General features: G+C 52.8%; 1 long non-coding RNA gene across 1 annotated transcript; it reads left to right on the top strand.

Annotated features, from left to right (window-relative positions):
• The first annotated feature begins 8078 nt into the window (after window positions 1-8078).
• Window positions 8079-25352, top strand: LOC128111823 (uncharacterized). Its single transcript, XR_008218766.1, has 3 exons — window positions 8079-13311; window positions 13481-13552; window positions 21392-25352. It is a non-coding gene; the product is annotated as an uncharacterized LOC128111823 (long non-coding RNA).
• Window positions 25353-25559: the final 207 nt, after the last annotated feature.

A 25559-nucleotide genomic window follows, 5' to 3' on the forward strand; every position in this document is an offset into this window, starting at 1 on the left:
CCGCTGTCTCGGTAAGGCTGTAGTTACTGTGAGGCAGGCAAAAGGGCTAAGTTGTCCTCTACCCCCAGAGCTCCAGGCTAGCTCCTGAGCTGGTAATGACCTTTCCAGGATGTCCAAGGTTCCAGTCTGAGGACCTTGGCTAGCTGCCCAGGCTGGGGAGAGCAGGCTGGGCCTCCTGCTTTAAGACTGCCCTGGATAGCGGAGGAGATAGATATATGTACCAACAAAGAGAAAGAGGCCATGAATTTGAGAGAGAAGGTGGGGTACATGAGAGAAGCTGAAGGAAGGAAGGAAAGGGGGAAATGATGTAATTATATCATAACTTCAAAAATTTAAAAACAAAACTGTCCTGGGTTCAGCCAGCATTTCTAGCCTGGCTGCCACTGAACTGATGTCAGAGCTTCTGAACTAAGTCTACATACCTTTACACACATGTACATTCACATATCTTCACACATGTGTGTATTCACATATCTGCATATATATATACATGCACACACATGTCCACAAGCATTCAACATTTGCCCATGCAGTTGTGTGATCACATATGCTTGTGTGTTCATCACAAACATGTATCTCCTAACATACTCTCACAGGCATACCTGAAAATTCACCCAGGTCCACTCACAACACACAGGAATGCCCATACACTGACTGCTCACTCATGTGCACACTCATGGCTACTCACATTCATTCACATGACTACTCATATTACATGCTCTCACGTGACCACCCCACCTTCTCACACACTCACATGTGTGTCAGCACTAATGTTCACAATGTTTACTCACATATGCACACTCACAGTTCTCACACTCATGCACACTTGCACATTCTGTTTCTCATTTGCACAAATCCCTCCCTGACATTCAGAGGCCACATCCTGCCGTCCTGCCTGTAGCTGCTGCCAAAGGCCTCCTCCTGCAGGTCAGGTCACAGTTTTGGCAGTCCCTGCTCTGGACCCATGTGCACCCCATGATGCCATCTACCTTATCACCTAGAGGAGGATGACAGGCTGGTGTGAGGACCCCTGGGGAGGGTGACAGGCCGGTGTGGGGACCCCTGGGGAGGATGACAGGCCAGTGTGAGGACCCCTGGGGAGGATGACAGACCAGTGTGCCCAGTCCCAGGACCTTCAGCAGCCCTGCCCTCCTGGGGCCCCAGGTGGACACAGGATGGGGGGCAGGGAGGACGGCCACACAGCAACGGGAACCAGAGCCTGGGGTCTGGCTGGTCCTGAACCTGTTGCTGGTGCAGGAGGATACCAAGACACAAGCTAGAAAGGCTACAAGGTGGGGCCCCAGAGTCGGGGTCAGAGCTTGGGCTGGGAGCAGACAGGACAGACATTAGTCTGCAGAGGCTGGCAATGTCCCTCCTACAGGAAACCCATCCGTGGGATTTCCACAGGCCTGGAAACATGCAGAGGTGACCTCGTTAGGAGTGACTTTATGGAGTAATCCAGGCCAAGCATCTAGGGCAGGGGACTGATACAAATGGAGGACAGGGCACGGGCCCTCCGAAAACTCCTCTCTGGAGATACTTCTCCCAATCTCCAGCCCCCAACTGGCAAAACTGAGTACCCAGAACTAAAATGGATCCCTGGGACCCCAACACCAGAAGCCAGACCAAGGATCCTGTTGGGCAGGCTTTCCTGGTCATCCAAGGGAGCTGCCTGCAGACTTTGACAGACTCCAGGAGTTGCCCAAGTTTGCAGAGAGCATAGTCCAGGCAGGTGAAGACTGTCCATGACCAATCCTCACCCTCTGCCTCACAGGCCTCACAGGCAGCTTAGGAAGACGTGGTGTCTGCAGACAGGGAAGGGAGTCGTTTGAGCCATAGGCAGTACTATCACAGATGTCCAAGAGCTTCAGTCACAGACCACCAGATGGCTGGCATTGCTGGCTGTCAGTTTCATGTGACCTGGAGGGTCACTGGACCCTGGTGCTCTCAATGGAGGCATGAGCCTGCAGGGTCCAAGTTGGCAGGAGGTCCTGACCATGGGCAGAGGCCCAGCCTTAGGGTTCTCCTCCTGAGCCAGGGCAGCTCAGCCTCTCCTTGCACCAGGCCAGAGACTTCTGGGCAGCAGAACTTTTAGTGGGCAGGAGCAGGAAGACAGGGACAGATAGTCTGTGGAAGGCAGGTCGGGGAAGAGGGCAGAGGCAAGTCAAGCAGTCCCCAGTCCCCACCTCACCCTAGAAGGGTTAGAGCAGCTGCTGTGGGATTCAACAGGCCCAGGACAAAAGCACCTGGACCACCCAGCGGCAGTGCTGGGGGATCCCATGCTATCCTCTATTGGATACACCCCTTCCTGTGCTGATGACTCTGCAGGCCCAGCCCCTGCTGCCTCCAGGCCTGCAGATCCTCCGCTAGGCGGGAGAGGCCAAGAGCGATTAGCAGGGCAAACAGGCATATTTACAAAGTTTGTGCTGTTTGCTCAGCCTCCGGGCCTCTCAGCCCAGCCCACCTGCAAACAGCCCGTCTCCCTGCAGCGAGTCCACCAGGCACGGCAGTGGCCATCTCAGCCCAGAGCTTGTCAGGAAACAGCCAGGGGTGGGAGCCACCCTCCACCTAGACTGGCCCAGGCTCACACAAACCTCAGACAAGGGTGTCTTCTAAAAGGAACCCCAGCTTTCCAGAAAGGAGGGTTTGGGGTCCCAGGAAAGCACCCAGACTCCACCCTCACAAAGCAGCAAGGAGGGCCGAGATGGAGCTCAGATGTTAGAGCGATTGCCTAGCATACACAAAGCCCTGAGTTCAGTCTCCTGCATCACACAAATCATGCATGGTAGGACATGTCTAGATGCCTCGCACTCAAGAGATAAAGGCATCTCCAATATATGACAAGTTCAAGGCCAGCCTAGGGCACATGATACATTGGTACACACACAACAAGGAAGCAGCAGAAGAGTCCACCTGCCCTGATGCCTAAGCCTGTTGTTTTTGTGGGTGAAGAAGTAAGAGATAATAGACCATCAATTGGCAAACTCAATGTGGGAAATCTCTCTCTCTCTCTCTCTCTCTCTCTCTCTCTCTCTCTCTCTCTCTCTCTCTCTCTCACACACACACACACACACACACACACACACACACACACACACACACACACTTCCCATTCTGGCTACAGACTCATGCAAAGATGGCGTATACCTGGACGATCTCAGTTCCCACATGACACTGTCCAGCCCCTGGCTTGAGTGGACGTGGGAAGTGAGTACTCTTCCCCAGGGCCCAATGCTACATCTCCAGCAGCTGCTTCAGGACCCAGCTCTCGGATGCTCTTTTCTTCTCCAGCTCAGCGCTTCCTTGTCTAATCCAGGCTTCATCAGGAAGGACCAGGGGCCGCCATGAACCTGAGCAACCCTGCTAGGGTAGCGACCACCACTAGGTCAAGCTGAACATGTCCTCTGACACAGACTAGGCTTGGTGCTGGCTTGCCTGTTCATCCCTTGTAAATCTCCTGCCAAAGCAAACTGCCACAGAAATGAGGCTGGAAGGTGGGCACAGTGGGACTACACCCTGGCCACCTAGGAGCCGCTGTGCACAACCCACACATGGTCTTGAATTCCAGCCAGGGAACTGTAATGCCTGTGGAGCCTCTGGCCATATTCATGGGCTAAGATGGGAGGGTAACCACCCTGCTCCACGTGGCCCACACCAGGGCTGGAACTAGTTATGCCTCAGCGGGTGAGGGACTACAAGGAAACGTTGGGGCACAGCGAGGTGGGCCGAGCAGGTAAGACCCTACAGAGGGGCAGTGACTACACAAGGGGGGATACCTGAGCCCACTAACACCAGACCTCCTGTAGGAAGAGACTGTAGCCCTGCACGTGAGTCTGACTTCTCACCATCCCTGCCCATGCTCTCCTGGGGCTGGCTGCTTATCATCCCCCCTCATTGCAGTGTCTACCACGTGAAGGAAAGAATGAGAATGCCACTAGGCTTTCCTTGTTGTCCCACCCTAGTGGGGGGGGAGGGTCAGCCCTTGTTTCCAGTCTGTGGGGACAAGGCTTCTGTAGTTAAGGCCCCTCTGCCAAAGGCTCAGAAGCGTGCAACTGTCCCCAACACCACCCAGCTCTCCCTCCCTGTCCCCACAGCTTTCTTCCCTCCCTGCCGTGGTCAGCCCCTTGCCCCTCGCCATTGTCACACAGCTGTCATATCATGCTCTGCCTCTTCTCTCCTCCCTCACTGTGGAGTCTCTCTCCCTGTCTCTGCCACCCTGAGATCTGACAAAGAGCGGTATTTAAGTGCTCAGGGGGGAAAAATCAATTCACCCGGTTCCACTTTAATCCATCAGTTCCATTTCTGATAAATGTCCTGGTCCTTCCTATGGGGTCACAATGTGGCAGTAATGTCCAACAGATGCTAACAGCTGTGTCAGTAAAGCAGCCAGCTGTTCACTGGCCAGGGACTACCCCAGGTGCTCAACTCAGGGTGAATATCCTCACACTCCTCCCCACCCAGTGTGCTAGCCCACTCCAGGGTCACCCCCAGCCCCAGACCCGTCCATCAGAGCACATGTCGGCATAACCTTGACCTGAGAACAAAGTTCCCAGGCCTTGAAGCCACACAGACTCCCAAGCAAAGCCCTTAAAGGTAGAGTTGGGGGGGTCAGATGAAGGAAAGGGGAGCCCCCTGAGCAGAGGGGACTGAAGAGCCTGAAGTACCTGCTAAACGCCTGCTGTATGCCCTGAGCTCCCCTGTGTCTGTCCCGTTAACGGGTTTTGTTCCAGCCCTATCCCATCACTACAGCTAATCTGAGGCTCACACAGGCGCACGCCCAGCCCTGCTGGGTTCACCAGCTGCCCTTCGACTGGTGAACCAGAGACAGTCTAGCTCATCTGCTGCCCAAGGCTGCCTACCGCCCAGCCCTTGGGCCCAAATTGGATTAGCGGTGTTTAGAAAGCGGCAAATCTGCTCATATTTGAGCAAGGGCTCAACAGATCACACGGGCCAAGAGGAGCCCTGCCTGCATGCAGGGAGATTTGGGGAAGAGAAACTTCGCTAAACAAGTGTTAATTGAAAACAAACTGTATATGATCTGCCTGGCTACCCTGGCCAAGCAAATGTCTCTCTTCCTAGGGACAGTGTGGAAAAGAATCGGGGTCATGTACCAAGCCCTAGACTGAGGCCACAATGTGAGGCCAGGAAGGAGTGTGGGTCATGATCACCCATGGAAACACGGGCCCAACGGAACACCTATTCTGTATTTCACGACTCTGCGTTCTCCTGGTGACCCCCTCAAAATCTCAGGGCGTGGGGAGTGGGATGTTCCATACCTGAGCATTTTATCGTCCCATCTGCCCAGTGACACCTCAGAGGCCAGTGGCATGCAGGTTGGATCCAACAGCACTGAACACTGAGCAGGGTGGGCCTAGAAGAGACACTGAGGCAAGCTGAGCCAGAGTCTGCTGGGTCTCTTGGGCACAGTGGGCTGTGTGGCTGGTACTGCCAGGGAGAACTCTGTGTCCATTCTTGCCAGCCCTGCCCTAACACTAGGCACTCATTGTGAAAACTGACCTGGTGACCCTCCCAAAGCCAGCAGCTAAAAGAATAGCAAAATTTTTGTTCATGAAAACACAAGCAAACTGTGCCCTGTGCTGGAGAGAAGCCCACTGGCTTGAGCAGAGGGCACAGGCTTGTGAGCAAGCCCTCCCCAGGGCACAGGAGTATGAGCCCATGAGGACAGAGCAGGCTTATAGTCACAAGAGCCCTTTATACAAATGAAGCGGGCTCAGGAAGGGCTCGGGCCCTCAGTGGCAAGGGCTCTCCAGCAGCTTTGTCCTGAAGGGCTTCTCACTGGCCCCAGGACCTGGCAGTCCACTTTCCCCTAGGAAATCTGTGTCTGGGACTGTGTCCTGGCTAGAGAGGGAGCAAGGAGAGACAGAGCTGATGCCCCTGCAGATGTTGGAGCGCTCCTGGGAGGGGGCCGAGGCAGTCGGGACAGGAAGGCTGAGTGCCCCCATCCCTCCCTGCCTTTCATTCATCTCTCAAAGCACAGGAAGCCAAGCGCAGAGCCTGCTGGGGACCACAGCAAGCTCTCTGTGCGTGAGGAGGGTGGGCAGGGTGGCCCCAGCTGATGGAGCTGTGAGGCTGCTGAGCCACACTCCCGGAGAGGTAGATTTAAAAGTGAGGAAAGGAATTGCGAGGGAACCAACAGTATGGTCCTTTGAGCTCCTAGAAGCCCCGTTCAGCAGGGATGATGACACTTACCCAAGGCTCCTGTGACCCTGTACCCACGTTTGGGTCCACCAGTCAGGCTGTGACCCCATCTTTTCAGTCTGTTTCCAGCACTGGTAGGGCCTCCACCTTCTCAATCCAGCTCATCCCCCAGCAAGCCAGGACAATCAATTATTCAGCTCCTGCCTCTCGGCCTTCTTGTGTTAGTGCCTTGTATGGCTGAGAACATAAATCTCCTCTCTGCCTGCATTCTTGGCACCTGACTGGGAGCAGGATACCCCCAGGGCAATGACAGGTCCTGTCCCAGAGCCCCCTCCCAAATCCCAGAGCCAGCATGAGCATTGCTGGCACCCTGCCGCTCCTCAGCTATTAAACCAATAATTCAGCGGAGACATTTTGGAGCAAACTGCACGGGTTCCCCCGCCCCCCGCATGACAGCAAGAGGTCTACAAACCATTACAACTACAAGAGAGGCTGCCCCAGCAGACATGGTCCTGTCACACAGGCTGACTTCCAAAGAGACAGGGAACACATGGGGACACACAGAGGAGAGCAGTCTGCATGCCTTTAGCCATATCAGATAACTGGGGAATAAGACCTGGTCACCCTGTTGAAAGAGGTAGCTCCAAACACATCTTTCAAAAGCACTGATGCTACCTACATCCAGGATCCTACCTGAAGCCAAGAGAGGCCACAGCTTGGTAGGCCACCACAGCAGGACACTTAAAGTCTCCAGCAAGACATTTGTCCCCATGAAAACTGATGACTTGAACAAATCTGTTGTTGTGGAGAGTCAAGATTAGCTCCCCACACCCATTCCCAGACCCACATAACCAGGGAAGGGTTTGTTGAGTGACTGAGTGACCTCACAACCTCCTTCTACCCTCCACAGACTCTGGCATGGCTCGGGCAAGAAGTGAAATAGAGAGGAAAAGGGCAAAGTTACTAGGCAGCAAAATCAGGTAGACTGGGAAAAGACAGAGGAGCCGAGGCCTACTCTTCCCCTGCAATGTCTCCTGCTTCAACCCTGGTGGATACAAGGCAAGACCCAGGCCAGTAGGCAGTGAGTGGCCTGCCTTCCCACCCCAGCCCCCTCCTGCCTCCCTCTCTGCAAGTCTTCACAGGGCAAGGCCAGCAGCCCAGCAATTAGCATTAATAAGTTGATGGACAGCAGCCTGGGTCCAAGTCTAGTGTTAACTGAGGCTGATCCCTCTCCATTTGTCATCTAATATGGATGCAGCCACCCCTCCTATGACCTGGTCCTGTGGTCATCCTGCTTCAGGCACTCAAGGCTGCCCCTGCTCTGCCTGACAGTGCGTCCAGCTTTCCCAGACCCTGCTGGGAGCCTATATGTTCCAACACCCTCTCTGGGACTTTGGCTGCCCCAGTGATGAACAAGCTCACCCTCTACCCATTTCTACCATAGCCTCAGTCCTCTCCCTGTCCAGACTCTCTGTGCAGATAGCCCTGTCTTTCCTCCTTCTAGGCCTCAGCCTCTGTGGATGCATACCGTCAACCAGCCAGTACTGGTACGTGAGCCAGTGTCCAAGCACATAGGGGAGGCACAGGATCTATCCTGGATCTATATCTCATTCTTCCCAATGACAGGCCACATTGGAATCACTGCATTTGTAGCCAAGGACAAGGCTAGTCTCTCATTACGAGGCTCCATGTTGTGCACCTATATGGCAGCTTTACTTGGCCCCCATCTGTGCCCGGCTTGGAAAAGGCTCTGCGGTCTCCCTAAGAATGCTGGTTTGCCTGCCCCAGAATGGGAGGTCACATGACTCTCCTGGGGAGCTGGTGAGTATGCTGGAGGGGTCATTTCCCAGGCTTCTCCACCTGCCTCCATATGCCCCCCTTCCCTAGCGGCCCCCTGCTAGGTTGGCTGTGACCGGAGACGCTGGCTGCCGGTGTGAGCTGCTGGAGGATGGGCTGTGACTCCGGAGGCTGTCTGAGGATGCTGAAGCTTCACTGCCCTGGCCACTGCCTGGCATGCCCTCTGGGACCAAGAAAGACCCTGGAGAACACCAGCCTTGCAGGGCCAGCTCCGGGGAGGGCAGGGGCCCCTTCTGCCAGCTTCACTCCTTCAATCCCCAGAGACTTAGAAGCTGGGGAGTGGGGGATGGCAGCCTCAGCACAGCGCCATAGGAGGTCTTAAGCTTTGAGACCCACTTGGACAGTCCCCTGCACCTCCCAGAGGGGCTATGGAACTTAGAGATGCCACAGATGGAATTCAGAGCCTATGACCCGACAAAAAGGACCAGAGAGTCTTTAGAAGAAGATATTTATGGAACATTCGGGGCGGGGGGAGGGCACTTGTACACCGAGTACTGCTTTGGACATGCCACACATATTATTTCAATGGCTGATCATCCAGTTTTACTGACCAGCCCAAATGGGTACACTCAGTACCCCCCAAATGTGGCAGGCCTGGTGTCCCACCCAGGACAATGCAGGCTGGAGTCCAGAGATGCCAGTGGTTGCACAGGAAAGTGGGGCCTTGGACTGGGGGCAAGTGGCAGAGCGCTTGCCTAGCATGCATAAGGCCCTGGACTCACTCACTAGCAACACACACACACACACACACACACACACACACACACACACACACACACAAACAGTCAAGGCCACCTTTTAACAACTCCACAGACTCGAGTGTCCTGGGGTGGAGTCATTCAGGGACAGCAAGCCACAAGCAAAACTCTGGGGGTGGGACACCCAAAAGACCACTAGTTATTGCTCCTTTGTGTCCTGACACTCTCTGTCACTGGAGCCCGCCCTGGTCATATCTGGCTCTGGGCCCAAATATCACCCAAACTAAGAGAAAACAGTGTAACATATAAAGAGAAGTGGAAAGATTTACTTAAAGTTTTGACCAAAAGTAGGGAGACAGAAACGTTAACTGTCCCCACCTTACCCAAAGCTGCATCGCAGTGTATAGAAAAGGGGACACAGAAGCCAGGGGACCCAGTGCTATCTCTATTGTTGGAGGGTGATATCTAGCCCTGGGTCTCCCTCCCTTCCCACACAGAAGTTCCTGGGGGAATCCTGACTCACACTGCCTGGCTCCCCTAACACCTCACACTCCACCCACTCTCTCCACCACCTGAAATATAGCTGCCGAGAGACCTGTCCAGAGATTTTGCTGATATTCGCCTGCACTACAGGCAACAAGAGTGGAATTCATTCCTCCCCTACTTCTTTCTTTTCTTCTCTTTTCTTTCAGCAGGATCTCAGGTATTCCAGGCTGGCCTTGAATTTGCTATGTAGTCAAGAATGGCCTCGAACTTCTGATCCTCCTGCTTCCAGCCCACAGATCCTGGGGTTATGGATGTGTGCTATCTATCATGTCTGGTTTATGCGGTGCTGAGGACTGAACCCAGAGCTTTGTGTATGCTAGGCAGACACTCTGCCTACTGAGCTAGCAGGATGCATTTTCTGATGATGAGATAGAGTTGAAGACAGGAAGATGAGGGGTGAGAGGAGGGAGCGGTGAGATAAGCTGGTAATTCTAGAACATTCTCGGAGTGATGATTGTGCAATGGCCGTCAGCACAGTAGAGGGTGTTCTGGAGGAAGGACATGTTGGCACTGTGTCCAGAGCTCAGGATGGTAAAGTCAGGATGTTATTAAGGTAGGAGGCAGTACAGCTGGGTGGAGAATCCACAGGTACCTGGTCAGGGATCTCCCTCACCCATGGAGTGGCCACAGGTCCTGACTGTCCCAGAAATAAGGTAAAATCTCTGTAGTCACCCAGGAGGTCTGGAGGCTGCTCTTTGAGAGATGAGCCCAAGTGAATGTGCTGAAGCCCAAGGGGCATGGGCACACACGGTCAGGTGATGGGATGTGAGGGGTGTGGGCACACATGGTCAGGTGATGAGGGGTATGGGCACACAGGTCAGGTGATGGGATGTGAGGGGCGTGGGCACACATGGTCAGGTGATGGGATGTGAGGGGCGTGGGCACACATGGTCAGGTGATGGGATGTGAGGGGCGTGGGCACACATGGTCAGGTGATGGGATGTGAGGGGCGTGGGCACACATGGTCAGGTGATGGGGTGCGGGTGGCAGAGGGGCAAGAACCCAGGGTCCTTTAGGCCAGAATCTGGGGCTCACCATGTGGGCTGGAGGTAAGACGGAGATGCCAGAACATAATTTTACCATTGAAAGGAACAGGAAGGAAAACAGACACCAAATCCCAGTGGAAAAGAACTTTCTAAGAAAAAAAAGCCAGGATGAGTGCTCTTTGTGCAAAAGCTAAATTCTCAGGTGGCGCCAAAGAAACATCAAGGTAAAAGATGAGCAATGTGTCAGGTAAATGTTTGACACTAATGTGACAAAAAATTAATACTATTAACATGGCAAGAGGTATTCTGAAGCAAAATGTTGAGAAAGATGTGAATGCACTACAGATGATGCAATGAGTGTGGCCTGTACACACACACACACACACACACACACACACACACACACACACATGCATGCATTCACATACACACACACATGCACTCACACACGTATGCATGCACTCACACACACACACACACACACACACATACACGCATGTCCTTACACACAGTGAGCACACAGCAACATTCTGGCCCCTTTGCCTGAGTTACAGCAGCTTCTGTTCCGAGGTTCCAGTCAGCTGTAAAGCGACGGAAGTCGCCATCCCACCCTTCAGCCCAGAGCCTTTATTGGACTCTGTGTTGACCGACCATGCACAGAAAGCCAGATCAGGACTCGTGGGCCGCGGTGGCTTGCCTCAATGCTGAGGAAGACAGAGCAGGAAACGGCACCTGGAAAACATTCTTGATAAAATCTCACAAGAGTCAAACACAAAGGATGGCCAGTCTGGGAGAGGCGTGAAGTTGGAAGGATGTGCACAGGACAAGGCAGGGAGGAGATAAATACACCACCATTAGCAGTGGAGATTTCCACCCTTTAAAATACATATCTGGAATGTAAACACAAGAACAAGGTTCTGAGGATGTCAGGATCTTCTGCAGGGTGGGGTAAGCCACCTTGGATTTCCCAGGCTCTGGTCCTCTGGGTCTAGGAAAGCCCTGTTCTTGGATGGGGGTGGGAAGCTCTGGACTGGAAGGATGGATGATCAAGTGTGTGTGGGCAGGAGGTGAGTGAGTGGATGGACAGACACACAAGTCCACAGGTGGATGGGGGGGGGATAATGAATAGGTGGCTGATGGGTAAATAGGTGGATAGACAGAAGGAGGGACAGATGGGGGACAAAGTGATGGTTAATCAGATGGAAAGATGGATGACAGGATGAATACATGCATGCGTGGGCAGATGGATGCATGCATGGGTGGATGCATGAGTGGATGGGTGGGTGGATGCATGTGTGCATGTGTAGATGCATGCATGCATGCATGGGTGGATAGGTGGCAGATGAATGGACAGGTGGAGAAATAGTTGGATGGACAAGGGACTGTATTGAGAGATAGGTGAAAGCCTTAGGTAAGGAAGGATTAGCCACTGGCCCCTCCCGCAGCCTGTACCTTTGCCCTTCTCTCTGGGAGATACACTTGCCCATTTCTCTCCACTTGCTTTTTTACTGCAGCTCTGTTCAGCCTCCTTTGACCAGCCTCTTACCCTGAGTCCCAGACAGCTCCCCTCCCCTCCCCTGTACTTGGGCTGTTCAATATGCTAGAGTACCGACCCCACACAGCTGCCATAAATCCTGCCCTCGTCCCACAGCTGATCAATCTCCAATCAGCTCCAAAGCCCCTGAATGTCCGTAGCTCGCTCTGGCCATGGGAGCCACAGCCACAGCTGGCTCTGAATGCTGCCGGCTACATATATTGAACTTGAAGCATCGGATTACATGTTTGTTCAATAGCAATAAACTCCCAAAGTTTTATAGGGTCATAAAACTGCTGCCTGGGCTCCCACTTAGGTGGCATGTAATGTACACAGACCGGCTTCCCCGCTAATGGGGCAGTGCAAGTGATTTGGGGCTATTAGCTAGAAACAGTACATCTGCATTCGCCAAATTCTCATCAATAAAGTGGCCCCACCGGAGCAGAACACACCAGACCCAGTCTTGACATTCAAGGGAGGAAGCATGGCAGAGTGCGGCCAGGCCATGAAATGGTTACAGAGGAAACAACTATGGCAATGGGGGTGGAGGGAGAATTAGGGGGAAGCAGGGTTCGGAACCAGTACAGAGACGGCATGCCTGGAGCATATGATACTCATCCACCCCCGAGGAAGCGTGTGGGTGGCATCCTCGCAAGGTCCCAGTCTCCAACCCTGCCCTCTGGGGAGGATGGTTACAGGTGGTAGAGGTGGGAGGGGAACAGGCAGATATGGACGGCGAGGTGAAGAGAGGAGAGTATACGAGAGCCCCAAGGTCGAGGGATGATGAAGGTGGTAATGTCCCTACAGACTCCCAGCTGGGCCCGATCAGTGACAGAGGATCGTAAGCAAGGAGATGCAGCTGCCTTTGGGGGTGTGCTTGGGGTCCACTCTGTGGGCCCAGGGCCAGAGTGAAAAGCTGTTGGGGCAGAAGTGGGAATGTTGTGATTTCAGAGGACCAGGAGCCAAAACAGGGAAGTTGTCTCATTAGGTTGATCTGCACTGGCCTGTACCCAAAGCCACCAGAAGAAAACCGACCCAGGTCCTCATTCCTAGACAGTAGCAAGAGACAAAAATGCGGCTGGGGGCCAAGCACAAGGCAAGCCCAGGCAGGCACAAAAACATGTGCCCAAATAATGCCCATAAACCCTGGGGTAGCATCTGCTAGGCCCCTTTCCCGCTAACCTCCAGCACCCTCGATAGTGAAGATCCCATTTCAGCCTTAGCCTGGCTCTTCCTTGACACCAGAGTTGGGCACGTGTATGACTTTGCCCTGATCCTTGTAACTTAGCTCTCGATCCAGATCCTCAGAAACACATTGATTTGCCTGAATGAATCAATATTTATTGCAGCTTCAAGGCCTGGGGCCTGAGGAGGGCCTGCAGGCTGATGAATGGAGCCAACACAGCTACCTTGCTGACAGGATTCATCGAGCAACTTCCTGGTTCCACACTAGCTCCAGAGCCTCTCCCATACTGGCCCATCCGGGACAAACTCCCCAGTGATGGCCTGCCACACACAGACACTGAGCCAAGTAGGTACAGGGTCTGGGATTGTGTTATATGACTCTGTGGCCTTGGAAATCCCGGTGTCCTGCTTGAGAAGAACTGTGGACTTGTTTAGTGATGTGCAGAGGCAAATCTCTAAGAAGCAAAGGTCTTCTGGGTTATTTTCTCAAGGTGCCTGCCTCTTTCCCATTCTAGACTCCATCCTCAATGAAAGTCCCAGGGGAGTTGGAAGGTGTGAAGAGGACTGGGAGTAAGACCCTATACTAGGTAGGTCCTGTGTTAGGTCCTGTGTTAGGTCCTGTGTTAGGTCCCTGTGTTAGGTCCTGTGTTAGGTCCTGTGTTAGGTCCTGTGTTAGGTCCTGTGTTAGGTCCTGTGTTAGGTCCTGTGTTAGGTCCTGTGTTAGTTCCTGTGTTAGGTCCTGTGTTAGTTCCTGTGTTAGGTCCTGTGTTAGGTCCTGTGTTATCCTGTGTTAGGTCCTGTGTTATCCTGTGTTAGGTCCTGTGTTATCCTGTGTTAGGTCCCTGTGTTAGGTCCTGTGTTAGGTCCTGTGTTAGGTCCTGTGTTAGGTCCTGTGTTAGGTCCTGTGTTAGGTCCTGTGTTATCCTGTGTTAGGTCCTGTGTTAGGTCCTGTGTTAGTTCCTGTGTTAGGTCCTGTGTTAGGTCCCTGTGTTAGGTCCTGTGTTAGGTCCCTGTGTTAGGTCCTGTGTTAGGTCCTGTGTTTGTTAGGTCCTGTGTTAGGTCCTGTGTTAGGTCCTGTGTTAGGTCCTGTGTTAGGTCCTGTGTTAGGTCCTGTGTTAGGTCCTGTGTTAGGTCCCTGTGTTAGGTCCTGTGTTAGTTCCTGTGTTAGTTCCTGTGTTAGGTCCTGTGTTATCCTGTGTTAGGTCCTGTGTTAGGTCCTGTGTTAGGTCCTGTGTTAGGTCCTGTGTTAGGTCCCTGTGTTAGGTCCTGTGTTAGTTCCTGTGTTAGTTCCTGTGTTAGGTCCTGTGTTATCCTGTGTTAGGTCCTGTGTTAGGTCCTGTGTTAGGTCCTGTGTTAGTTCCTGTGTTAGTTCCTGTGTTAGGTCCTGTGTTATCCTGTGTTAGGTCCTGTGTTAGGTCCTGTGTTAGGTCCTGTGTTAGGTCCTGTGTTAGGTCCTGTGTTAGGTCCCTGTGTTAGGTCCTGTGTTAGGTCCTGTGTTAGGTCCCTGTGTTATCCTGTGTTAGGTCCTGTGTTAGGTCCTGTGTTAGGTCCTGTGTTAGTTCCTGTGTTAGTTCCTGTGTTAGGTCCTGTGTTAGGTCCTGTGTTAGGTCCCTGTGTTAGGTCCCTGTGTTAGGTCCTGTGTTAGGTCCTGTGTTAGGTCCCTGTGTTAGGTCCTGTGTTAGGTCCTGTGTTAGGTCCCTGTGTTATCCTGTGTTAGGTCCTGTGTTAGGTCCTGTGTTAGGTCCTGTGTTAGTTCCTGTGTTAGTTCCTGTGTTAGGTCCTGTGTTATCCTGTGTTAGGTCCTGTGTTAGGTCCTGTGTTAGGTCCTGTGTTAGGTCCTGTGTTAGGTCCTGTGTTAGGTCCTGTGTTAGGTCCTGTGTTATCCTGTGTTAGTTCCTGTGTTAGGTCCTGTGTTATCCTGTGTTAGGTCCTGTGTTATCCTGTGTTAGGTCCTGTGTTAGGTCCTGTGTTATCCTGTGTTAGGTCCCTGTGTTAGGTCCTGTGTTATCTGTGTTATCCTGTGTTAGGTCCTGTGTTAGGTCCTGTGTTAGGTCCTGTGTTAGGTCCCTGTGTTAGGTCCTGTGTTAGGTCCCTGTGTTATCCTGTGTTATCCTGTGTTAGGTCCTGTGTTAGGTCCCTGTGTTAGGTCCTGTGTTAGGTCCTGTGTTAGGTCCTGTGTTAGGTCCTGTGTTAGGTCCTGTGTTAGTTCCTGTGTTAGTTCCTGTGTTAGGTCCTGTGTTATCCTGTGTTAGGTCCTGTGTTAGGTCCTGTGTTAGGTCCTGTGTTAGTTCCTGTGTTAGTTCCTGTGTTAGGTCCTGTGTTATCCTGTGTTAGTTCCTGTGTTAGGTCCTGTGTTAGGTCCTGTGTTAGGTCCTGTGTTAGGTCCCTGTGTTAGGTCCTGTGTTAGTTCCTGTGTTAGTTCCTGTGTTAGGTCCTGTGTTATCCTGTGTTAGGTCCTGTGTTAGGTCCTGTGTTAGGTCCTGTGTTAGGTCCTGTGTTAGGTCCCTGTGTTAGGTCCTGTGTTAGTTCCTGTGTTAGTTCCTGTGTTAGGTCCTGTGTTATCCTGTGTTAGGTCCTGTGTTAGGTCCTGTGTTAGGTCCTGTGTTAGTTCCTGTGTTAGTTCCTGTGTTAGGTCCTGTGTTATCCTGTGTTAGGTCCTGTGTTAGGTCCTGTGTTAGGTCCTGTGTTAGGTCCTGTGTTAGGTCCTGTGTTAGGTCCTGTGTTAGGTCCTGTGTTAGGTCCTGTGTTAGGTCCTGTGTTAGGTCCCTGTGTTAGGTCCCTGTGTTAGGTCCTGTGTTAGGTCCTGTGTTAGGTCCTGTGTTAGGTCCTGTGTTAGGTCCTGTGTTAGGTCCCTGTGTTAGTGTTAGGTCCTGTGTTAGGTCCTGTGTTAGGTCCTGTGTTAGTTCCTGTGTTAGTTCCTGTGTTAGGTCCTGTGTTAGGTCCTGTGTTAGGTCCTGTGTTAGGTCCCTGTGTTAGTGTTAGGTCCTGTGTTAGGTCCTGTGTTAGGTCCTGTGTTAGTGTTATCCTGTGTTAGTTCCTGTGTTAGGTCCTGTGTTAGGTCCTGTGTTAGGTCCTGTGTTCCCTGTGTTAGTGTTAGGTCCTGTGTTAGGTCCTGTGTTAGGTCCTGTGTTAGTTCCTGTGTTAGTTCCTGTCCTGTGTTAGGTCCTGTGTTAGGTCCCTGTGTTAGGTCCTGTGTTAGGTCCTGTGTTAGGTCCCTGTGTTATCCTGTGTTAGGTCCTGTGTTAGGTCCTGTGTTAGGTCCTGTGTTAGTTCCTGTGTTAGTTCCTGTGTTAGGTCCTGTGTTATCCTGTGTTAGGTCCTGTGTTAGGTCCTGTGTTAGGTCCTGTGTTAGGTCCTGTGTTAGGTCCTGTGTTAGGTCCTGTGTTAGGTCCTGTGTTAGGTCCTGTGTTATCCTGTGTTATCCTGTGTTAGTTCCTGTGTTAGGTCCTGTGTTATCCTGTGTTAGGTCCTGTGTTATCCTGTGTTAGGTCCTGTGTTAGGTCCTGTGTTATCCTGTGTTAGGTCCCTGTGTTAGGTCCTGTGTTATCCTGTGTTATCCTGTGTTAGGTCCTGTGTTAGGTCCTGTGTTAGGTCCTGTGTTAGGTCCTGTGTTAGGTCCCTGTGTTAGGTCCTGTGTTAGGTCCCTGTGTTATCCTGTGTTATCCTGTGTTAGGTCCTGTGTTAGGTCCCTGTGTTAGGTCCTGTGTTAGGTCCTGTGTTAGGTCCTGTGTTAGGTCCTGTGTTAGGTCCTGTGTTAGGTCCTGTGTTAGGTCCTGTGTTATCCTGTGTTATCCTGTGTTAGGTCCTGTGTTAGGTCCTGTGTTAGGTCCTGTGTTATCCTGTGTTATCCTGTGTTAGGTCCTGTGTTAGGTCCTGTGTTAGGTCCTGTGTTAGGTCCTGTGTTAGGTCCTGTGTTATCCTGTGTTATCCTGTGTTAGGTCCCTGTGTTAGGTCCTGTGTTATCCTGTGTTATCCTGTGTTATCCTGTGTTAGGTCCTGTGTTAGGTCCTGTGTTAGGTCCTGTGTTAGGTCCTGTGTTAGGTCCCTGTGTTAGGTCCTGTGTTAGGTCCTGTGTTAGGTCCTGTGTTAGGTCCTGTGTTAGGTCCTGTGTTAGGTCCTGTGTTATCCTGTGTTATCCTGTGTTAGGTCCTGTGTTAGGTCCTGTGTTAGGTCCTGTGTTATCCTGTGTTATCCTGTGTTAGGTCCTGTGTTAGGTCCTGTGTTAGGTCCCTGTGTTAGGTCCTGTGTTAGGTCCTGTGTTTGTTAGGTCCTGTGTTAGGTCCTGTGTTAGGTCCTGTGTTAGGTCCTGTGTTAGGTCCTGTGTTAGGTCCTGTGTTAGGTCCTGTGTTAGGTCCTGTGTTAGGTCCTGTGTTATCCTGTGTTATCCTGTGTTAGGTCCTGTGTTAGGTCCTGTGTTAGGTCCTGTGTTATCCTGTGTTATCCTGTGTTAGGTCCTGTGTTAGGTCCTGTGTTAGGTCCCTGTGTTAGGTCCTGTGTTAGGTCCTGTGTTTGTTAGGTCCTGTGTTAGGTCCTGTGTTAGGTCCTGTGTTAGGTCCTGTGTTAGGTCCTGTGTTAGGTCCTGTGTTAGGTCCTGTGTTAGGTCCTGTGTTAGGTCCTGTGTTAGGTCCTGTGTTAGGTCCCTGTGTTAGGTCCTGTGTTAGGTCCCTGTGTTAGGTAGGCCCTGTGTTATCCTGTGTTAGGTCCCTGTGTTAGGTAGGCCCCTGTCTTAGGTAGCTTCCTGGGTTAGGTGTATTTCTCTTCACTCTGACCAACCTACCTTACCAAAGCAACTTAGTGAAGGTGTGTTTATTTGACTCAGAGTTTGAGAGTGCCATCTACCCTATTTGGAAAGCCGTTATGTCTGGAAGTCCAGGTGACTGGTCATGCTGTTTGGCAGTCAGTAAGCAGAGAGAACTCAACACTGATACTCAGTTTGTCTTCTGTCTCAGATTTTAAGTCTCCCACTCAAAGGCAGAGTGAGTCTTCTCTAATTATTCAGGCTTCCCAAAATCACACTTATGGACATGCCCAGAAGGTGCTGCTAGATGGTTTTAAGTTGAGAGTTAAGACTGGCCCTCACAGGCCCTCAGGCCTTCCCAACTTCCTGTCCACTCAGGCACCTAGACAGTCACTTCCCTGATAGAGCTCCCTTCAGGGACTAGCTGTGAATGTCCTCAGGAAGCATGGAGAGTCCACCCTAGGAGCTCCCATTCCCTGGCAGAGGGCTGCCCTTCACCCTGAGGTTCTGTGAGGATGACATGGAGAGTGGCCAGTATGGAAGAGTGGACCCTCTAGCCATGAGGTATTACAGGCTGAACTGGGTGTGGGCAGAGGTCTCTGATTTCGAATGTGTGCCCAAGTGCAATACATCAGGCTGCAAAGGTACCTACTCCAGCAAATTCTAAGGTCCTAACTGGAGTCACCACTCGGGAGGAATGGAGACCTGAATGACCAGTTCTCACTCACCAGAGTTGGCTGCAGCACATGGTGGCCTCCAGGAAAAGGACTCCATCACTACTGCCCCCATCTAAAATGCTAGAGCCTGAATCTTGGGCAGAAGACAAGAGGAGATGTCTTCAATAGGCCCAGAGGCAGTAGGGCATGGCGGTGAGCAACCCCAGGATTAGGAACCTCACTCGGAGCATTGGAGGAGGCTAAGGAGGCCTCTGAGTAGCCAAGAGTTGACAGAACGCAGGAGCCCAGAGAAGAATTCTCAAGGCTGAGAACCCACAGCCCGTTCTGCCCCAGGAGAACAGTGAGGAACTGAGGTGTGCCTCCAACATCACCAGCCCCGAGAGCACCAAGGCATGAGATGTGATGGATCTGTGTACTCCCTCAGAATGTGCCACGCACAGGTATCATCCCCCTGATCGCACAGACTGGAAGGCCTTCTCTCTGTTCACCCTGCCTCACTGCTCCCTCCTCACCTTCAAAGCATGCTGAAGTTCCCCCATTAAGAGGAGCACCCTGGGCCGGGCGGTGGTGGCGCACGCCTTTAATCCCAGCACTCGGGAGGCAGAGGCAGGTGGATCTCTGTGAGTTCGAGGCCAGCCTGGTCTCCAAAGCGAGTACCAGGAAAGGCGCAAAGCTACACAGAGAAACCCTGTCTCGAAAAACCAAAAAAAAAAAAAAGAGGAGCACCCTGGAAAACCTAGCTTCTCTGAGGACATGGCTACAGGTCTGTGTCAGCTGAGACCTCCGTAAGGATGGTTGCCTCTAGAAGCCTGTTTCCTCCTCTGGCCCCAAGTGGTCATATGCAGAAGGACTCATGCAGAGCTCATCCCGCCCATCAGAGGCTGGCAATCAGCCAGGCTGGGCCATCATCCTTCAGACAGGATGGGGCACAGGAACTGGGTGGGACAAGGACAGGAATGGTTACCCCCAGCACTGAGGGAAACCATGGAGTAGTGGTGGGCAGTGGGGTGGGGTGGGAGACCTGATAAGAACACAAGGCTGGCCGGGCGGTGGTGGCACACACCTTTAATCCCAGCACTCGGGAGGCAGAGGCAGGCAGATCTCTGTGAGTTCAAGGCCAGTCTGGTCTACAGAGCAAGATCCAGGAAAGGCGCAAAGCTACACAGAGAAACCCTATCTCGAAAAACCAAAAAAGAAAAAAAAAAAAAAAGAACACAAGGCTCCCAAGAAGGCCTTGCTGGGGCTCTGCCTCCCTCTCCCTTACTGTCTCTGGGACTATTAAGGATGTCTTTTGACCGAGACTCAGGCTACTGTCTCCATCAAGCCCCTTCTATCTGGCTGAGGTTCCCCATCTGGGTCATCCACACCAAAAGCCTGGCATATCTGTGCACACAGGCCTTGACCCATGATAAGAAAGAGAAAGGCTGTTTGAGGGGCAGCAGGAAAGGGCCAGGGAGTGGGCAGCTCAGGGACACCTTCCTGGCCAGCACCCATTCCCAAGGCCCATTGCTAAATACATCCAGACCCACCCCAGATCAGTCACCCCTACACAAGCCTCCCAAGGTGTACTCTTGCCTCCTGAGAAGTGTGCCAGGGGTCTGGCATCCCCCAGGAGGCCATTCAACATATGCACGTGCAACTCCCACAGTAAAGGAGAGGTCTTGGGGAAGAGAACAGGGAATTCTGGAGCTCAGAGGAGAGAAACATCAGAGCCCAGCACAGCCTCGAGCATAGGAAGAAGTGTCCAGGGACACATCTGCTTAGAGGCACGTAGAGCTGTGACATTGTGTAGAGAAGTGTCAGAAGGGGCCAGGCGGTGGTGGAGCATGCCTTTAATCCCAGCACTAAGGAGGCAGAGGCAGTTGAATCTCTGTGAGTTCTAGGACAACCAGGGCTACAGAGAGAAAGCCTATCTTGAAAAAAGAAGTGTCAGAGGGGCATGGGCAGTGTGTGTGTGAGGACATGGTCAGTGTGTGAGGACATGGACAGTGTGTGTGTGAGGACATAGGCAGTGTGTGAGGACATGGACAGTGTGTGAGGACATGGGCAGTGTGTGTGTGAGGACATGGGCAGTGTGTGTGTGAGGACATGGGCAGTGTGTGTGTAAGGATATGGGCAGTGTGTGAGGACATGGGCAGTGTGTGTGTGAGGACATGGGCAGTGTGTGAGGACATGGACAGTGTGTGAGGACATGGACAGTGTGTGTGTGAGGACATGGACAGTGTGTGTGTGAGGACATGGGCAGTGTGTGTGTGAGGACATGGACAGTGTGTGTGTGAGGACATGGACAGTATGTGAGGACATGGACAGTGTGTGTGTGAGGACATGGGCAGTGTGTATGTGAGGACATGGGCAGTGTGTGTGTGAGGACATGGGCAGTGTGTGTATGAGGACATGGACAATGTGTGAGGACATGGACAGTGTGTATGTGAGGACATGGACAGTGTGTGTGTGAGGACATGGGCAGTGTGTGAGTGAGGACATGGACAGTGTGTGTGTGAGGACATGGGCAGTGTGTGTGTGAGGACATGGGCAGTGTGTGTGTGAGGACATGGGCAGTGTGTGAGGACATGGGCAGTGTGTGAGGACATGGACAGTGTGTGAGGACATGGACAGTGTGTGAGGACATGATCAGTATCAATATTTCTGTAGTACATTTCTCTTACGTAAATCTCACAACTCCATGCAAGGCCTCAGCCAGCTCTGGGGTCCCCAGAGGGCACCTTGCCCACTCTGACCTGGGCGCCCACTCCAGTCTGCCTGCAACACCTCTAGTGCATCCCAGAAGACTCAAGAATTATAACTCCTTGCCAGACAGCTCCCAGGTAGAGGCAAGGAGTCTGATTTACTAGCTGGTGGCATCCACAACCTTCTGGAAAGGTCCCTGTCTGCTGGGGTGGGAGGCGGATGGGCCGGCACCACAGCCAACTCCGGAGGTTCTGCCACCGGGATCGACTTCAGTCAGTAGCGCATCCTGATCTTGGGGTTTCAGACCTGTCCCTGTCATGCAGGTTCGTGACAGATCCAGGCCCTGGGTTCACACCACAGAGTGGAATATCCAATGCTGCCAACATGGCCTCCTCAGCACCTGTGAACAGAAAAGCAGCAGTGACCACGGATGTCTCTGTGACTGGGCATCGGCTCCTCTGTCTTCACTGTTCATGTGAACGGACAGTCCTGGGCCTGCCACAGGGAGAAGGCAGGCCCATGCTGAGCCTCACCTCAAGTCCATGTATGGCCATGAGACCAGAAAGGACTGAAAGCCCAAGCTAGACAAGCCACTGCCATGGTGGTCCTAGTCGGCCAGTACTAGCCTTGGCTGCTCTAGAGGGTCTGCATCTATCCCCCAACCTCTTCCTTCCTTACTCACCCCTTCCATATCCAGTCCTGCCACCACCGGGCAGGGGCCCATGCCCTGCCCCACCCTGCCCCACCCTGCCTCACCTGCCCACTTCACTGTTTACTTGAAGGTTTTCTTCAAATGGATTTTTCACTTAAGTGATTATATTTTGAAAGGAAATCTTACAGCAGCCCTGGAAATGGAAAACAAGCTTCGAGGGTGGTAAATAGAAGGTATCCACACAAATAAAATGAAAATAAAACATGTTATGAAATCCCGTGAGGCCCCGGCTGCAACAGGCTGAAGCCCGTGCCCAGAAGCCTCAGAACCATTCAGGCCAGGAGCAGACTGCAGGGCCCAGTCACACGTCATCTCAGACCCTGGTCACACTCCTGAGTGCTGGGCACACTGGGTTCTCAGTCCTGATCCACCCTGATTCTTGGTCCAGTCACACCTTGATTCTGGGTCCTGATCCACCCTGATTTTGGGTCCAGTCACACTTTGATCCTGGGTCCTGATCCACCCTGATTCTGGGTATGACTTGAGTCCCAGATATACCTTGATTCTTAATCCTGGATACATCTTGATTCTGGGTTCAGTCACACCGTTAAAACTGGGGCCATGCACATTTGGGTTATGGGTTCTGTTCAAATTAGGTTTCTGGGTCTTGTTTCCACCTTGATTCTCGGTCCAGTCACAGCATTAATCCAAAATGCTGCTCAGATCTGGAACCTGAGTCCTGGTTATATCTTGATTCTGGATTGACACCTAGATTTTGGATCACAGTTACATCTGGTTTCTGGGTCATGGTCATCACAGCTGTAGTCTGCCTGGACTCTGGGTGCTTTTCACAGGTTGGTTCTGGGAGCCACCGGGCCACACCTGGATTTTACTGTGGCCACATTTTGGAGGAGGATCTGCCTCAAAGGTTCACTCAGGAGAGCACCCCACAGAGTGGTGAGAACGTTCTTCCTGTGCTCCGCAGCATTACAGAAGGCTGCCTGTGAGCACTGCTTCCTGGGGACATGAAATGACTGATTCTTGATCACAGTTCAGATGTGTTATGAAATCCCGTGAGGCCCCGGCTGCAGCAGGCTGAAGCCGGTGCCCAGAAGCCCCGGACCACTCAGGCCAGGAGCAGACTGCAGGGCCCAGTCACACCTCAGTCTCAGACTTTAGTCACACTCCTGAGTGCTGGGCACACTAGGTTGTGGGTTCAGTTCTGGGGACAGAGATTCCCACTTCCACTGTCTGTCCAGGCTCCAGGGTCCCAGGCAGCTCCTGTGTGTGGCCCAACACAGAGGAAGGAGATGGCGTGGCCCATGCTACCTGCCTGTCTCTTAGACTTACCTGTATCTAGATGCTACATGCGCTGAAAAGCTTTCCTATCCTAGGTTGATCTCCTCTTCCAGATGGACCTGTAGGGGCCTCCTGGCCAGACCTCATCCATCCACATCAATGAGCATGCCTCAAAGTCCAGCTTCACTTAAACGGCAAGACGACGCCCACCCAAATGAAAGCTGGCAGGTTTACCTGCTGTTCTCAGAAGGCCATAGGACCCCCAGCCTACCCACTGGCCTGAGTAAGAGAGATGGCCTCCACACGGTTCAGCAGTGTGCCCCCCTGCAGGCCTTATCAGCGTCTCAACTGATGTCCCACTATCTCAAGCTCAGCAACCAGAAGATGGTGCTCAGTGTGGAAGTTCAGACTCAGAAAAGGTCCTTCCTTAATTAAAAATCAGACTTCCCCTCCCATACTGACTCCTAGGCCTGGCAGATGTTGCTCAGAGAGATGTACTCATCTCCCAGGGTCCATGGGCGGGAAAACCACTAACTGCGGCTGGCACTTGGTCATACAGACCTTCAGACAGTTCTGACAAGCCATTGTTCCCTGGTTCTGGAATCTGCCCTGCCCAGGGAGTCCTGACCTGCACATGGCTGTCCAGCAAGGCCTGGCCCATGTACCAGCAGAGCCCATACCCAGCAGCCTTTTGTAAGGGCAGCATTTGTATTGCTGGGCCCTCAGGATGTGGCAGCTATCTACATCCTGAGGAGAGTAGAAGAAGGACCAGGGGCATCTCGCAGCCTGGCCAGCCAGGGGCATCTCGCAGCCTGGCCAGCCAGGGGCAGCTGCCCTCAGGGGCAAGGAGGCAGAAGCTGGCTGGAGGAAAATGTGGTCAGAGCTGAGGACAAACGGGCTAAGGTTGTTAGAGCTGTGACAAAGATAGGTGGCCATACACACTGCTGCCGGGCCAGTCAGAGGGGGGACCCTTGGTTCCTCCTCCCGGCCCTTGTCCTATGGCCTTATATGATAAGAATCAACCTAGACCATTGGCTGCTCTGTCCAGCTCATCTGCTCAGAAGAGTCAGAGTCATCCTAAGAGGATGTGGTCAGAGCCACGGCTATGTTGGACACCTAGGGTCCCAGGCTGGGAAAGGTGCTCTGAGAAAAACACAGCCAAGGGCCACCTCCCCTCCCAAGTCCGCCAGCCCCAAACTCTGGAGACCCGGCAGGTGGGTCATTGCTAACTGATGCCAATGCCCCCCACACTGCCACATGCTGCTCAACTGTGTCTGCACTGCCACATGATGGGCACTGTCACTATTCTATGTGAGCTCAACCCCCCCCATCTTTCCAAGACAGGATCTAGTCTCTGTATAGCCCTGTGTGTCCTAGAATTCACTATGTAGCCAGGCTGGCCTTGAACTCTCAGAGATCCACCTGCCTCTGATGACCGAGTGCTGGGATTAAAGGCGTGCGCCACTATCACCCGGCTGGGTGACTGATTTTTAATGGATTGTTCTGAAGCCAGGCCTGGTGGTTCCAATTCTCTGTGAAAATGTGGTTTTGTTTTTTGTTTTTCTTATAACGATGGAAAAAGTTAAGGCTGGTTTGGACAAGAAGGTCCCCAGCATCCTGGACCCCATAGCAGCCACAGGAGAAGAAGGATCAGACAGGCAGCCTATCTCTGCCATCACCTGGCTCTCCTCAACAGTTTGCCAGAAGCCTCACTCACATCCAGCTCAGGGACAGCCCCGCAGAGTGGGGCATGTGTTGTGCCAAGAGCTGTCCATTCTGTGCACCTAGCACCCTGGGCAGACTTTGCCACTGGGAACTTCAAAATGGCCTCCTGTACCCTCATCATCCTGGAGTGCTCAGAGTGCCCTGTGCAGAGGACGAGGCTGGACACTCTGGGCCATCGCCAGTCCTGTGAGGCACCTGGTGACCACACTCACCGAACTTTGGGCCAGAGTCACTGTCTAAGAGACTCTTAGGTCAGTATCTGAGCAAAGTCATGACGAGCCTGCTGAGGACACATTGCTGAGACTCTTCAGACCCCCTGACATCTTTGGTCTGGTGGAGACAGCTTGGGAAGCCAGAGGGTGGGCTTCTGCAGGCCACGTTCAGGGGTGCGTGTCCAGGACCAACAGGACCGGCCCAGGTAGCGCTCCCACACATAAGGCGGACGCTGTCAGACACATGTGGCGGGTGGGTAAACTGAGATAAAGATGGGGGTCAGAGCCGGGCGGTGGTGGCGCACGCCTTTAATCCCAGCACTCGGGAGGCAGAGCCAGGTGGATCTCTGTGAGTTCGAGGCCAGCCTGGTCTCCAAAGCGAGTACCAGGAAAGGCGCAAAGCTACACAGAGAAACCCTGTCTCGAAAAACCAAAAAAAAAAAAAAGATGGGGGTCAGAGTTCACATAACAGAGCTCAGGTCAGTATGGCTGCAACCTCCATGGGAAGATGAGCAGGCTGAGGTGAAGGCGGCGTGGCCAGGGCAAGGTCAGAGACCTTCCATCCCTGGAGGCACACCATCTGTGAGAAGACCTCGCCATCCA

The sequence above is a fragment of the Peromyscus californicus genome, unplaced genomic scaffold (assembly GCF_007827085.1).
Source record: "Peromyscus californicus insignis strain IS unplaced genomic scaffold, ASM782708v3 Scaffold_16__1_contigs__length_79575227, whole genome shotgun sequence".
Classification (NCBI taxonomy): Eukaryota; Metazoa; Chordata; class Mammalia; order Rodentia; family Cricetidae; genus Peromyscus; species Peromyscus californicus.